Raw genomic sequence first — 17,459 nt, forward strand, 5'->3', positions numbered from 1 at the left:
TGACAGTTGCATTAAATAAAACAAGGTTGTGCAGCTTCACAGCCAGAAATGATTTAATCTGAGGAAGTGCCAGAAACACTTGCATAACAGCAACTTATTTATATCTTTCTGGAGTCTGTGATCAGAAAACAGGGTGGTAATTTAACACTCAATCGGCTGCAGGAGAGAATTTATTCAGACTGTCTGGACGGGAATCTTATAGTTTGTGTTTTAAAATGAAAATAATAAATGAAACTCAATGACAAACAATGGAACAGTGGAATGTTAATGAATTTTCTTGAAGCAGATGCATTGTATTTACTGTATGCTAAAGCATTAAACATCTGGATGTTCCTTCAGTTTCTACTGTGCTGCACTGTGTTCATTTTTAGGTGAATTTATACTTTTGTTGCACGACACACTGAATTTGTCCACATTCAGTCCTTTATATCATCAATTACTGTTACATTTAGTAGTATAATGACATAGAATCACGAGACTGTCCTCATTGAAAAAACGACCATAGGTCGTCTCTACACGCCCTTATTATGACCCAGTGTTACGTTTTGACGTTAAGCGACCTCTAGCGGTTGAGTAAATATCGACACTCCGGTGTCTCAGTTGAAACGTCACCATGAACAAACTTTGACCTAAACAGTAACCCTAACCCTAACCCTAAACCCATCTTGCGAAAGTGAGGGGAAAGTCGTTTCGCGAGTTAAATCCCGTAATGCCTTCCTGTCTCCCGTAGGGGTGCTAACCAAAATACGCTCTCATGGGTCGTATTCTACGGTGGCCGACAGGGGCAAACACGCTGCAAACGGCAAAAGCGCTGCAAACACAGAAATGATCCAAAACCAAAAACTCAAACGCATGAAACACATGCAAGAAAAAAAATGCTGCCAGAGAAACATGCTGCAATCACAGAAAGGATGCAGAAGCAAAGACTTGCAAAATCACAAAACAGATGCAAACGAAAAATGCTGCAAATATATAAAAACACACACAAACCCCCAGAACAACCGCAAGAGAAAAACGCTGCAAATTCAATCCACAACGGAAGTGTGCTGCTCTTCGATAATATTGTATAAAAATAATATTGTAAAAAAGATGCCAGCCAAGTAAAACATGATGCTAAAACTAAATGAAAACGTACCTTTTCACACTAAAAAATATCAGACACTTTCATTTTCTTCTTCTTCTGCTTCTCCTTCTTCTTCGTGTCTGGTGCACTTCCGTTGTGGATTGAATTTGCAGCGTTTTTCTCTTGCGGTTGTTCTGGGGGTTTGTGTGTGTTTTTATATATTTGCAGCATTTTCCGTTTGCATCTGTTTTGTGATTTTGCAAGTCTTTGCTTCTGCATCGTTTCTGTGATTGCAGCATGTTTCTCTTGCAGCATTTTTTTTCTTGCATGTGTTTCATGCGTTTTGGATCATTTCTGTGCTTGCAGCGCTTTTGCCGTTTGCAGCGTGTTTGCCCCTGTCGACCACCGTAGGTATTCAGGGGCACGTTACATATGACCTGTGTGGTCGTATGAGTTTGAGAACTTGTTGAGAATCACAGCTACAGCTTCAATCAGGGGTGTCCAACATGAGGCCCGTGGGCCAAAAGTGGTCCTCCAGAGAGTCCAACCCGGCCCTCAAAGTGGAAAAATTACAGAGAAGACATTAACTGCATTTCAGGTTGTTCATGATGTTTCAAAAAAAGATAATTCCTTAAATGTGAACATTTTTGCACTAAAACAAAGGATCCATTAGGAGTTGTGGCTATTTATAGGTTATTATTCTGTGGTTTTACTGGTCCGGTCCACTGGAGATCAATTTGGGCTGAATGTGGAACCAGAACCAAGATGAGTTTGACACCTCTGACTTAAAGTATTTGTTTTCTTGTTGCTGCACCAGCTACAAGTCATGGATGTTTTAAACGGCAGTGTACAGTCTTGTTTTAGATTGTTGTCTCAGTAAATGGGTTTGCTTTTGTAATGAAGAAGCCAACAGGTGCCCAAAAGATAAGAAAGACAAAAAAAGAGATTGATTTCAGTCTAAACATGACATAAAAGTCATTCTCTGCATAAAACTACAGAGATAAATCCCTGCATTTCCTCAAAGTCCAGCCAGCATCCTCATGTGAACACTGTTCTGTTATCGTGAAGGTGGATTACAAACCGTGGTGCAACGTTACGCCAACATTTCTGTGGTTTGCTCTTTTATTTTGGGAAAACGCTCCCCAGGTTTAGAGGATGACTTTCAGGACTTTCCAGCATACCAGAAAGAGAGCACCAAAAGAAAAGGCAAAGAGACACAGAGGCTGATATGAATGCAGAGGCCAAGTGCAGCATTACGGGGCATGTGTTGACAACTCCTTCAGCAACCTTAATAACATCAGTAGTGGAGCTAATGTTGCCTTCAGGCGTCAGCTGCAACACTTTCACACTGACAGGCCGACATAGTTTTCTCACCTTCACCTCCGTCTGATTGACAGCTTTATGAGAAAACACAGAGAATCCCCGTTAATGCACTTCAGCAGCCGGAGGGATTGATTGGATCTAGTGCAGGGGTGTCCAACATGAGGCCCACGGGCCAAAAGCGGTCCTCCAGAGGGTCCAATCCGACCCTCAGAGTGGAAAAATTACAGAGAAGACATTAACTGCAGATTGTAAATTAGTAAAACTATAAATTTAAAATCATTTCTAGACCATGCCAAGTTGTTTTGATTGTAAAGTAAAATACTAGATTGGTCATTGTTCTTTTGTGTCTAGTTATATTGTAATATTTTGTCCTGTTTTTGCTGTTTTTTGCCATGTTTTTGTCTGACTTTAGTCATTTTCTCTCATATTTTTGTCGTTTTGTGCTTCCTTCTGGGGTCATTTGTGTTTTTTGTCTGATTTTACCAGTTTTATGTTTAGCTTTATTCGTTGTTGCCTGCCTAGTTTTTGTCGTTTGTCTTTTTTTGTCTCACTTGTGTTGTTTGTCCATTTTTTTGTCACTTTGCGTCCCGTTTTTGTAATATTTTGTCTTTTGTTGTCTGACTTTTGTCATGTTTTTGTTGTTTTGCGTTTCCTTTTGTCTCGTTTGTGTTATTTTGATATTTTGTACTTCATTATATTTATTGTTTGTCTTTGTTTTTGTCGTTTCGTTCCTCACTTTTGTCATTTTTTGTCTCATTTTTGTCATTTGTACATTTTTTGTCACTTTTGTAACTTTTGTCTTCCTTTGTTTTCTGTCGTTTGTCTCATGCTTGGCCGTTTGTGTCCCATTTTTGTAATATTTTGTCTCATTTTTGTCTTTTGTTGTCTGACTTTTGTCATGTTTTTGTTGTTTTGCGTTTCCTTTTTGTCTCGTTTGTCTTATTTTGATATTTTGTGCTTCATTATATTTATTGTTTGTCTTTGTTTTTGTCGTTTCGTTCCTTGTTTTTGTCAATTTTTGTCTCATTTGTCCATTTTTTGTCGCTTTGTAACTTTTGTTACTGCTTTGTTTTCTGTCGTTTGTCTCATTTTTGTAATATTTTGTCTTTTTTTTATGTTTTTAATGTTTTTTTGTCTGACTTTTGTCATTTTGATCAAGTAAAACACTACATCATTCAGTTCCAGATAGCTGTAATTAAATGTCGTGTTCCTTTGTAGACACTGATCTGGAAGTTGTAATGCGGAAATAATAAACCAGATCATATTTCTAAAGCATTTTGCAGGAAAACAACAGAGTTTTCTCTCCTCCTGTCAATATGACGAGCCCAAAATGACTCCTTCATGTCGCCCTCAGAGCGGCGGTCTGCAAAATGTCACTTCTGCATGAAGACCTCTCGGCTGCACCCTTTTATTTTTGTTTTTAACACCTCGCTTGAGACAAAAGGTGGCAGAGATGAAAAATCCACTTGTGACTGGTTGAAGAGGAGGTCGGACAATGAGGCTTTGTGGCTTCAGCCGGCCGCCAGGGTTCAATAAAACGCTTTGATATGAGGAATAATGTCTGTGTGTGTCAGAGAGAAATAAAAGAAGAAAGGAGACGAGATGAAAGAGTCACGTTTAATGTCTCCAACAGTCTGATGACGGCCTGCACTTTTTGTGTCAAAGCACAAACGATGCCGAAGCTCCAGAATGCAAATACGATGCGGTTAGAGGATTAGACGTGAAATTAAAGATGAAAGGTTCCCCTGAGCCATCACTGTTCCACTGAATAAATAGGTAGGTTCAGGAAAGACACAGTTAAAAAAAAAAAAAAAAAAAAAGAGTAGGAAAGAATATTTTAAGAATATAAAATCTTCTGGACAAACTGATCATGTGGAAGTAAAGTAAAGTGGACCCGCTCTGGGACACTGGTTGCTGTTCATCCAGGTGTTATCTGCAGGTAGAACATGTTTTATAGCCCGTCTTTGTGTCTCACTGCACTTGAATGGGATGACTGAAATGTTTTAAAAAGTGCAGACGTTCACGGTCCACAGAGGATGAATCCTAATGACTGGGATAAATTCATGTACAAATCAAAATTAGCTCCAATTTCCTAAAGTTTTCATCGTTTTCTCGTCTTCCAGTTTGTCCAGAATCATTTTCACAACAGAATATGTTGATCGACTCCAGAAAACCAAGACATGAGAGAACATCATTCATGTTTAAGCTTCTCTAAACCAACTCCTAGCAGGTTTTAAGACAGATTCTAGGGTTATTCTGATCACTTTTAAGGTTCTTTACGATCTCTCTCTTTCTGCTATGTTGTTGACCTTTTAGGACCGCATGCACCGATGTGGGATCAACAAAGCCTTATCTCATATTTAGTGAGATTAAGATGCCGAGGGACTTTGAAATTAAAATAAGTGAATCTATATAACTACAGTACATACTTTATCTCTGACCGGGACACTCTGAGATCCTCAGGTGGAGGTTTTTAGACTTTTCAGGGGCTAAAAAGAGACAGAACAGGTCTGCTTAAGGAAATCAAGTTTGCTCTACATATGTTCTTAAAACATACTTTTATCAGAGAGATTTTCCTCATTTTATTCGACTTTTAATTTCCTTTAAGCTGACTTTTATTCCTTTCAGTAACATTTTTACCTTTTCAAACACTATCTTATGTTTTTATCTGATGATTTATGACACGTCTGATTTATTTCGCTGCCTTGTAAAGCCCTGTGGAAGAGGAAGACTGACAATGTTCACTTTGTCGTTTATTTGTATTTGATCAGCAATTCTTTTTATCCGACAAAGCTCGTAAGGGTGATCGTTTTACTTTGCTGACTGCATCTGCAGACGAAACATCTCAGCAAAAGACAAAAATAAAAAGAATTAGAGGACAGAAAGAACTGCTAATCAAAAAGTGAAGACTCTTATTCTTCTTTTTGTTGATGCTAAATATTGGATCTGATAAACAATACTCCTAACTATCAACATGTTAGCATGCCGACATTAGCTTTTAGCTCAAATTAAGCACAGAAAAAAATACAATTATGTCTCATTACATCATGTAAATAAATGTTATCTCCTTGTAAGAGGAATAAGTGGTCATCTTATATATTTAAATATAACTCCTGCTTTATTTTTGTCCTCATTTTACCAGATCTCCCTGTTAGATAACGTGCATTTTGACAAGCATTTTCTCAGGTTCTTGGACACAGATCACTGTCAGTCTCTAAATGATGCTACAGACTAATGAAGCTATTAACATGTCAGTTTCATCAGTGTTTAGCCAAAGGCTCATTCTTTCAGTCAATTACTGTTGGTTTTAAATACTCTATGTTCAATTTCCAACTGTGACATCTGACAGGCCCAACCCAGCCTCAGACCGGCAGCCAGAATAACGCTGCAGAGACTCAATGTGGAAGCTCACGTTTGTGCCTTTTTCTCTCTCGCTTTCCATGTCTTTTACTTGCGTTTCCACCTCGTGCTTTGCTTGCAGTTCTACTTCAGTGCATCTACTGTGAGCTGAAACTGTCAGCTGTTTATATTGTGCACATGTGAGCTGACAGAAGATCTGGTTTCCACCGGGAAGAATGGAGCTGGTCAACAGCAGTTAGAGCGGGTCACTTTAGGAGCAACGAGGACTGCGTGGAGCAAACACATTTAACCCTGGTGTTGTTCCTGCGGGTCAAAATTGACCCGGTTTAAAGTCTGAGAAAAAGATAGATTTTCACAGTGAAACTTCTGGGAAACTTTTGGGAAATTTTTGAAGATTTTTTTGGTGGAAAAAAATAAATGTAAAAAAAGAAGGTTTTTTTTTTTTTTTCTTTCTTTCTCTTTTTTGTCTGCATTTATTCTCATTGTTTAACTCCATGAAAGGGGTGTCAACACTTTATGAGATTAATGCATATTTTAGTCTTGCAGCCAAATATCTTATTATTTGGTGCATGCGTGTGACCATCACCAGCCCTCCCTGAAAGCTAAGCTGACACTTTTTATTACATTACCCTGTTTAAGAGCCAGGGAGGGCAGTGCTACACCTCAGTGGTGATGTGAGGGGAAACAAAGGGGTGGACAGGACGAGAGGGGATGGACAGGGACAGGGTCTAGCAAGCAATGCTATTACATCTGAAGAATATCAGGTGTTGTGCTATTCCCAACTAATAATTACCCATCAATAAGACAAAAAAGCAAACACATACACAAGAGAACAGAAAACCAAACAAACAATAAATAAATAAATAAATGAAAGAATAATTAGCCAGACAGTACTAAACACCATAGTTGTGGGTGTCATGTTAGTATAGAGTGGAATAGGCCAGATGATACTAGAGGAAGATACTAGAGAAAAGGAGAGAGGGTTTAGTTTGAGATTAGACTCTGGAGAGAGTCTCAGCACATTCCGGCGGGTCCCATCACTGCTCAACAGCGGAACTCGACAGGAGCTGGTGGGACCTGAGCAAACATGCACATGCAAGTGTGAAAGACCCCGAAGCCCAGAACAGCCATCACAGCAGTGCAGTGCCAAGCCGACAGGGCACCCCCCCACAGGCCGAGGAGCCACGGGGCAGCGCCCCCAGAGAGCAACCGGGGCCACCATGTACCACACGGACCCCGAAGACAAGAGGGCGAAGCTACCAACACCCCCAGCACGCCGGAACCGGCCCAGGCAGCCCGGGGCAAGCGGACCCACCCGCCACCCAAACCCCAACCCCGCCCGCCCCAGCCCCCACCAAAGAAGGTTTTTTTAAACAACATTCACCAAAAAATAAATAAATAAAAATCAACCAAATTCCAGTGAAATTCACTTGATTTTGGTTGATTTTTCTGTGAATGTTCATAAAGAAAACATTAGAAGTTTTATTGATATATATATGTAATCACTTTAGATGTTTTTAGGATTTTCTGGAAGATTTTTGCAAATTTTTTGAAAATATTTACAAGAATTTTCTTGCCAAATTTGGGGGATGTTTTTAGAATACAACTTTTACGGGAAACTTTTAACCATCGTGCTATTCCTGCTGTCAAAACCGACTCGATTTAAAGTTTGAAAAAGTGGGGAAAAAAATATTTTCACAGTGAAACTTCTGATGTCCACATTTTCAACAATTTTGGGAAATTTCTGAACATTTGTTGGTTTCCTAAAAACATTCACATAAAAATCAAACAAAATCAAGTGAATTTTGGTTGATTTTTATGTGAATGTTCCTAAATAAAATATTTGAAGTTTTAACTGATATATATATATGTAATAACTTTAGATATTAGAATTTTTTTGGAAGATTTTTTGAAAATATTTACAAGAATTTTCTTGCCAAATTTGGGGGATTTAAAAAAAAACAACATTAATGGGAAACTTTTAAGAGATTATTGGAATTTCTTCTTGAAGATTTTGCAAATTTTCAGAATTTTTTTTTGCTGAATTTTTGGATGTTTTTCAGACAAGGAAACAATATTTTTTGGTGCCTGTAAATAAGGACAACAGGAGGGTTAAACAGGCTCTGAACTGAGCTGGAAGCACAGCTAAAGGGGGAAAATGTAGCGCTGTGTCGGGTCGGGGAACGGAGGGAGGCGGAGACTCCTGAAGTCTCCCCCAGCAAGAGGAAACCTGAGCAGGGTCGGTGCTGGAATCTACCGCACTGGCATCCACCGGAGCCAAAACCTCATTCTGGAAGTTTGGAAAGCAGAGTGGAGTGACAGCATTTCCTGCATCCATTTAGAGTCCCACAATATGGAAAACATTTAAACCTCCGAAAGAAGAAAAGTCCTGCGCTGGTTGCCATTTTTGAGGGGGGTGGTATTTTGGGTAAATGTGAGTTTTTGTAAAGGAAACCTTTTATCTGCGAACAATAACAAATTGAAAGCAGGAGGGGAGCTGGTCTGATGCTTGATTGTGTGGTCTCAGGGCAGAATAGCTCTTTGTTATGCATTTGTAAAGTGACTTACACTGAAAATTCTATGAAAGTAGTCAAACATCCATCCGCTGCAGCTTTTGTCTGGGTGGTGTGGCTTCATGCCAGGATAACCAGCCATGATATTTACACTAACCACTGTTTAACCACCATATGCTGTATACATTCTCACTGCTTTCAAAGCTGTAACTACATCCTTTGAAAAAGATATACCAAAGGAACAAGAAAAGGACACGTTAATACTGAGATCCTTTCTGCTTGAACCTGAACAAAAGAACAAAGGATAAGATCCCTGTTCAGATTTTATTGACATTTTAGTTATATCATGAGATCTTAAAATGCCATTTAGTTAAAAGTAACCACAATTTTCCTTTGTTTTAGTGCAAAAAAGTTGACATTTAGGGAATTTTCTTCTTGAAAGTCAGAGTTATCTGGAACTGAATGATAAGTATTTTATGATATAAATGACAAGTCAGGCAAAAAAAGACAAAATATTACAAAAACAAGACACAAAATGACAAAAATGAAACAAACGACATGAAATAAAACAAAAAAGTTACAAAAGGAAAAAAAATAGACAAGATTTTAAAAAAATGACAAAACCAAGAAACAAAATGACAAAAAATAGACAAACACCACAAGCAAGACAAAAAAAAACACAAAACGACAAAAGCGAAACACAAAACAGCTAAAGCAAAACAAAAACGAGACACAAAATGACAAAAATGAAACAAACGACATGAAATAAAACAAAACAGACAAAAAATTAGACAAAAAAGTTACAAAGGGAAAAAATAGAAACAAGATTAAAAAAATGACAAAACCAAGAAACAAAATAACAAAAAATAGACAACACAAGCAAGATAAAAAAAAGACAAAACGACAAAAATAACGACTAAAGCAAAAATAAAAATAAGACAAAAAAACACAAGTGAGACAAAAACGAAACACAAAATGACAAAAAAGAGAAAAAATATGAGACAAACGACAAAAGTCAGAGGAAAAAAAAAGACAAAATTAGCAACAAAATGTCAAATGAACAATCTAGTATTTTATTTTATGATCCAAACAACTTGTCATGGTCTAGAAATGATTTTAAATTTATAGTTTTACTAATTTACAATCTGCAGTTAATATCTTCTCTGGAATTTTTACACTCTGAGGCCCGGACTGGACCCTCTGGAGGACCGCTTTTGGACCACGGGCCTCATGTTGGACACCCCTGTTCTACACTAAAATGTAAAATATTAGCTCCACTCTCTTGTTTTCTCTTACCGATGGGACGCCTTCGGACAAACACCGCTGTCCTGGATGGTTATTTTTGAGCCGTTACCAGTGAAACTCTCACAAAACACAATTTCTCCGACTTGCCTGACAAGAGAAAGAAAATGTTGTGTGTCTTGTGAATGACTCAACAGCGATTTGCTTGTTTTTGCTGGCGTGTTGCACATCAGCTGTTTGTGCCAAACGTCACAATAACGCCTGAAAAGCCACAAGTTCCTTCTTTCATCTGGGAGCCAAATTTGGCAGAACGATTGTGTTTTTAGACTTATTTTCATCAGAGCTGCTGCACTGTACAACATGAGCTTTTAAATATTCTGCCTTGTTTTGCAGTTTTTACTTTTCTGGTTCATGTTTAACTATTCAGACAAATAAACCGAGAGCAGGAATTCAAATCTAAAGCCCCAAATGTTACATCAAGAGCAGGAATTTTTAAATCACAAGCTTGAATTATTTAACCGAGAACCAGGATTATGAAATCTAGAGCCTGAATTTCTAAATCGACAGCAAGAATTATTAAATCTAGAGCCTGAAAGACAAATTTAAGAGCAGAAACTATTTAATCTAGAGCCCAAAATCTTAAATCAAGAGCAAAAATGACTAAATCTAGAGTCAAAATTCCTAAATCAAGAGCAGGAATTAAAATCTAGAGCCCCGAATGTTTAATCAAAAGCAGGTATTTTTTAATCAAAAGCGGGAATTATTAAATTGAGAGTCAGCATTACCATTTGAAGAACCAGGATTAATAAATCTAGAGCATAAAACACGAGATGAAGAGCAGAAACCACTGAATCTAGAGCCCGAAATCCTAAATCAAGACCTGGAATTATTCGGTCTAGAGTCTGGATTACTATATCAAGGACCAGGTTTACCAATTCGAGAATCAGATATTTAAACCTAGAGCCTGAAATGTTTAATCAAGAGCAGGAATTTTCAAATCAAAAGCCGGAATTATTAAATTGAGAGTCAGGATTATTAATACGAGAACCAGGATTAATAAATGCAGAGCCTGAAATACGAGATAAAGAGCAGAAACTATTGAATCTAGAGCCCAAAGTTCTAAATCGAGAGCTATAATTATTAAATCCAGATTACTGCATCTAGAACCAGGTTTACCAATTCGAGAGCCAAATATTGAAATCTAGAGTCTGAAATACAAAATTAAGAGCAACAACTATTTAATCTGCAGTCCATAATCATAAATCGAGAACAAGAATGATTAAATCTGGAGCCCGAAATGTTAAATCAAGAGCAGAAATTGTGTTTGGTAACAGGCAGACATGTTGATTTTAGGCCTGAAAACAGCAAAAGTGTTAACTATGATGCCTGAATCTCTCAAACTCAAAAAGTCAGACTATTACATATTGACCCGACAGCGGCTGGACATTTCACGAGAAGTGTATGTCTGCAGCCGGATGCTGCACGAATACGACCCGCACGAATACGGCCCTACACTTCCGGTAAGTTTAGAGCACTTTTTAAATAGAGCGCCACTTACCGGAGGCTGCATGAATACGCCCACACGAATACGGCCCTACCGCAATTTACGTTTTAAATTAGTGATTTCACTCAAAATATACTTACAACACAAAAGGATTATTCAAGGAGAATATTGGCTTGAAATGTTACAAATAAAATATATTTTATTAAATAAGTGAAATATGTACAGTTTATCAGATAAATCAGTGCTATATCTACTTATGCTTATTAATGTCTGTGTCTCTGTCAGGAGGAAGTGAGATCAGACGTTTTGCAGCGGGAGTCATAGACTTCACTTACTTTTGTGTGTGTGTGCAGCTTTTATTTTTATGTCATATTATCATGTAACATAAATATATATCTGTCTTAAGAGTTGCCCTTGCGTTTTGTCTCTTTCCTGTTAGATCTAGACTCCACAAAGGCCATTACAGATGAGTCCATTAATATTTTATCTTAATAAAAGAATATTTTCAAAACTTGTGACATTGTAATAAGAACATGATGTACTACTTTGTGTGGTCCAGAAAGAGCAGCCTCCGGCTCAGTAGAAAAACTTACAGGGGTTAAAATGAACGGGGAATTCTCCTTGAATAATCCTTTTGTGTTGTAAGTATATTCTGAATGAAATCGCCAATGTAAAACGTACATTGCGGTAGGGCCGTATTCGTGCAGGCGTATTCGTGCCGCTTTCGGTAAGTGGCGCTCTCTTTAAAAAGTGCTCTAAACTTACCGGAAGTGTAGGGCCGTATTCATGCGGGGATTATTCGTGCGGGTCGTATTCGTACAGCATCCGGCTGCAGACACATATTATTGCATTTCACAGCCACCACCTCTAACATCTGTCACATGTGATGAAAGCAGCCCTGGTTTAACTCTGCTGTGGGATAACACCGTTTTCATGAAGAGCTGCAGCTCGTAGACGTATCCATAGCATCGTAGGTTCAACCACTGAGGCAGCTGCTAATCTGAGCTTCACCCAGAACATCCAGAGCTGCAGCTGCTCAGCCGGTGGCATTCTGAAAGGAGTAACTAGCAATAAAAGCAGAACGTTAGCGTCCCATCATCTCTGCTTTCTGTATATACACAGGGCTTCAGCAAAGTGTTATTTCTGACTAAAATATCACACCTTGACCTGAGGGAATTTATATTCATTCAGCTTTTACTCATTCTGAGGTACAGAGGCTTCATTTACTGTGTAGCTGAGTTAGAAAATAAAAGATGAAGGCTCATAAATAAGAAACTTAGAGGATAAAAACCTTAAATAAGTTTTTTTTTTAAATTTAACCAATGCACAAACATACAAATACATGAAATATAGAATTGCAAGCCACGAGGGTACTTAAAAAAAGTCCTCACCCAGAAACAAAGAGGACGAACTCCCATTCTGGGGCACAACTGTACAGTCGGTTTGGTTCAGGACTATTAAAGCCTTACATTATTGTCCACAAAAACTCAAACGTCTAGAGAAGCGTGGATCTGGTTGCTGTTGCTCCACACAGCACAAAAGCAGACAAACGTAGCTTTGAAGTGTTTCTTAGTGCACCTTATTCACCGTCTGACTTCTATCCGTTACACAAACTGAAAGCCTACTGCTGTGGTCGCCGTTTTCAGAGTAATGATGAAGTCCTGCACGCTGCCGACGACAATCTGGAGAAGTTAAAGGATGCTGAATAATAATGCAAGAACACGAATCAAGAAGACAAGAATCTTTCTCTTGTGACGCATTTTTTGAAGCACCCTCATATCCATCACTTTCAAACTACTGGTCGTGTAAACCAACAGCTGGATGCAACCAGACTTTCTGTAACGAAATAAAGCCACGACTGAAATATTTATAACAAAGAAGGAAGGCTGGAGCTCACAGAGTTCAGATTTCTAGATTTTTTTTTGTTCTGTGAAAGTTCTTCTAATGCTTTAATTTTTTTTCTTAGGAAAACATCAGAAAACACGTCTGGCGATGGCATTGTTAGTCCCTTACTGAATGTTCTCCTTTTGTTAGTAGTTAGGCAGATAAGTCAAATGATAGTTCACTTTTTCAGGAAAGCACCAAATTTGGTACAGATATAGTATATGACCATACAATTGATTTAAGAGGAGTACCCCAAAAATCTAAGCCCCCTGATGGCTGTTACATATAACACTGTTATAAATGGCTTTATTGAATCCGCAGACCAGATGGCAGCCACCAGGGGGCTTAGATTTTTGGGGTACTCCTCTTAAATCAATTATATGGTCATATGTCTGTACCAAATTTGGTGCTTTCCTGAAAAAGTGAACTATCGACCCCAAATTTCGGTCTTATCCGCCTAACTTTCCCACTATGTTCACTGTGGAACATAGTGGGAAAGTTTCATACATCTGATACTATGTTCCTTAAATACAGGAACATGATAATAAAAAAAGAAATTCCGTCACCTCAGGTCTCTGTGAAACCTTGAAAACGTTTTCAGAATGCTGAACTGAGAACATCCTTCCTGTGTTAGAACGTTCTCTAATGTGTTCCTCAGCAAAAGGGGAAATATTCTATATTTATTTTAGCATGTTAAAGGAAAGTTTCCTATAAAAAAACATTCTGTCATCTGACAAGAAAGAGAATAATTTTTTGAAGAACACGTGTGTGAAAATGTTTGATGAGTTACAAAGTTCAGATATGACATTTTAAGAAAGGACAGTGAAATAATCAGGAAATGTTCATTAAAATATTCCAGAAACAGTCTCAGTCACTTTCTATGACCTTTCCATGATTTGTTTCTGACTCTCAGATCAGAAATATTTTAGAGAAACCTTCAGGTGAATTCAAAGAAGAAAAATAAACAGAAGAACTGTTCAGGTGATCTAAGGAGTTAAATGGGAGTGGAAGAGTTTCTAGGCTGCTATTTGTGTGAGTAAAAATGCTTTATGACGAGCTAAATAGTTCAGAAATCAACATTTTAAGAAATGCCAATGAAATATTCAGGATTTTTTTTTTTTATCATATGCACCATAAAACCATTACAGAAACTCTACATTAGTGATTTTCTATGACCTATTCCTGAGTAGTTCCTGATTCTCACATCAGAATTATTTTAAGAAAAGTTTCAGGTGAATTGGAAGAAAAAAAAAACAGGAACTCTTTGGGTGATCTAAGGCGTTAAACAGAAGTTGAAGAGCTTCTTGGCTGCTATTTGTGTGCGAAAAAAATGTTTTAGAATGAGCTCAAAAGTTTAGAAATGGACATTTTAAGAAAGAAAGAAAGGATTTTTTACGTTATGTACCATAAATAATCATTCCAATAACTCTACATCAGTCACTTTCTATGACGTTTTTCTGATTTGTTTCCAGCTGTGGGTGATGTAAGGGGTTAACCGGGAGCTGAAGCGTCTCTTGGCTGCTGTTCAACGGGCGAACACCTTCAGGCGGTACTGGTCGCGGCTCACAGCAGCTGAAAGAGGACGCTGTCTCCGGAGCGCGCCCTCCTCCCCCTCGCTGCGTCCCTGTCTCCATATAATTACACTACGGCTGACAGACGTGGTGCTTAAAGTAACAAAACAAAGACTGACTGGAAAATAAACAGCGCCTCAGTCATTCATGGAAAGGGCGAGTCCGAGATGTGTACATCGCTGAGTTTTATACTAATAGTTTAGCGGAGACGGGAAACAGTTTACACTGAGAGCAGAGACACGTGTTTGGAAGCCGTAAAGGTGACACTCAGTCATGTTATTACTCATTTCCACACATTAATGAGGTAACGAGAAGCTACGCCACAGCTGCTATTATCGTGTCGTTTCCAGTGATTTCACGTGTTCAGTTTAAGGAATAAAAGTGATACAGCTCTGGATGGACGAGAGTTTGATGTCTGCTGGAGGGAAAAAATAGAGATTTAGAGAGAGATGGAAGGAGTGTGGGCTGCACTGTGGCTTGCAGATCGATCTAAACCAGGCATGAACTAACCGTGACGTCACCCGTTGGTTTCAATGCCGAGAAAATGAAGCCCGGATTTTGCTACTTCCTGGTCGCCGTTTTGGATTTTTTGGAGCCAGTGACGTAAAAAACGTCATCAAACAGGCTGGACCAGAGAGCAACTAGGGGCAGGATTGGCTGAGGACTCTCTTATCCCGCCCACATTTTACCGCAGAGGCTTCTGTTGCTGTCTATCAAGTATAGCCACGCCCCCTGGCTCCACCAACTTTAACGATTTATTTAAAATTCAGTATTGATTTATTTTAAGATCGGCCACCTGATCTCTCATTTTGACCATGAAAACTGAAGGGAAAAAAATCCTGAGCTGTAGAACATCATTCTATCAAATTTTATTTTTTCCAAAAATGAATTGGGGTCTATGGAGAAAAAGCTTTTTGGAGCCAACCCTAGCGGACGGCGTGATATTGCAAGTTTTTGACACTTCCGGGTTGGCTTCAATTCTGGAGCCAGATGCTACGTCCATCTTTATGTACAGTCTATGATCTAAACATCAATAAGATCGATACCAGCGTTGGTATCAAAGTTGAACGATATGCCAGTAACAAAGACTAGCATCATTTGAGCATCATCTACCGTCATCTGCACTGTGAGGGATTTTTTTTCATATTCATCATTACAAAAAAAATGAATGTAAAAATGCAGTTTAAAAGAGCATTTTCTATTTCAGTGACAGAAGTATTGCACAGATATCAGCCAATATGTCAAAAATGAACACTCCTGCCATCAGGGAAGAGACTCAGATCCTTAAATGCAGCACAAACAGGCTGAGAAACTGTTTTTACCCATCATCCATCAGACTCCTGGACTCAAAACACCTGAAAACCTGAATGCAGTGTCACTTTTAATGGTTCAAATGCTGCTTACGTGCAATTTCCTGACCATATTTATTCTGTTTTATTTTCATTTACCTCCCATATTGTATGTATCTGGCCTCCTTTGCATATGTTGTCATTTTTAATATTGTCTTGTTTATGTGTACATTTGATTTTATTGTTTAATGTTGATATTTAATTCCTTATTGCTTGTTATCAATGCACCGTCAAGCAGAAGCTATTTATGTTTTCGTCATGTCCCCACGTATGATGACAATAAAGCTATTCTATTCTGTCCCTCACTTTGTGATTTCATCGGCGCCCCAGATTCTTCCTCGTCTGACCCACAGAAAACCTACCCAGGAACTAGTCTGGTTCTTAGACCCTGTGAGCATTTACAACCCCATCTTCATTCCAGATGTGGACGACCAGATACAGCAGCTAAAAGGTGTTGAAAGGCTAATTGATGATTAGAAATTGTGCAGTTATGTTAGCACATGGATAAAAGTGTGAGTTTTCATGGAAAACAGGAAATTGACCCCAAACTTCAGAACGGTAGTGCAAATAGAATTGAATTGTGTTGGTAAAACAGATCACCTCGTACCTCCTGGGTTGTTGGCAGCAGATCTTTAGAAGTCTGTGGGTTGTGAGGTGGAGCTTCTGTGGACCAGGCTTGTGTTGGCAACTGGACTGGGATCTGGAAGGTACCAACATTTTATTTCACCCAAAAAATGACAAAAGTTCTTCTTCTTCTTCTTCTTCTTGTTTTACGGCGGTTGGCATCCAGCTTCTTGGTGCATTACCGCCACCTTCTGTTCCGGAGTGTGGACCAGACAGTAGACTTACAGACTTTACCCAACCTAGTTCAAACTATCAAATCTACAAACACACACTACAAAGACCAAACAAAAACCCAAACAAACAAATAAACAAAAAAAAATGACAAAAGTTACAAAAAAAAAAAACGACAAAAATTGAGAAAAAAAAAACTCAACTAAGACTATAGCCAACAAATCACCTGAACTGATGGAACAAACTGACAACAGATCTGAAGAACACTGAACAAAACAGGAAATATATACTGGCTGATCAGACCAGCTACACAGACTAGGGGGAACATGAAACATCTACACCTAAACCAACATCAAAAAGCACAAAACAGTACAATCAGTCTACTTGATCAAGAGAATAAAAACAATAAAAACTCTAAATATATCCAATTATTCCACACAGATCAAATGAATGAAGTAATGTTTACATCAAACAGACCTGTTCCACCCCTTTAAGAGGCAGGTATTTGGTATGATCCAATTGTCAGCTCAAGTATAAAAGCATGCTGCTCATCTGGAAGCATCTTTTGTCTGAATCCAGTCAGATGATCACAGCAGCAGCAGACCAGATACCCCAGCACCGGTAAGACAAAGAAAAGATTAGTACAGCTTAAAAAACACTCTGCTGAACATACAAATGTGCTTCAAGTAGACCTTAAGTGTTTCAACAAAGACTAGATAAATGGTTGCATTGCTTGAAATGGTAAATTATGTGTTGTTGGCGTTTTTGTAGACATTCGTGGTTGAGATGGTTGGACATCAGAGATCTCTGAGGTCTGGAGGCCGAGTCGAGGCCTTGGGCTCTTTGTTGTGTTCC

The sequence above is a fragment of the Acanthochromis polyacanthus genome, chromosome 2 (assembly GCF_021347895.1).
Source record: "Acanthochromis polyacanthus isolate Apoly-LR-REF ecotype Palm Island chromosome 2, KAUST_Apoly_ChrSc, whole genome shotgun sequence".
Taxonomy (NCBI): Eukaryota; Metazoa; Chordata; class Actinopteri; family Pomacentridae; genus Acanthochromis; species Acanthochromis polyacanthus.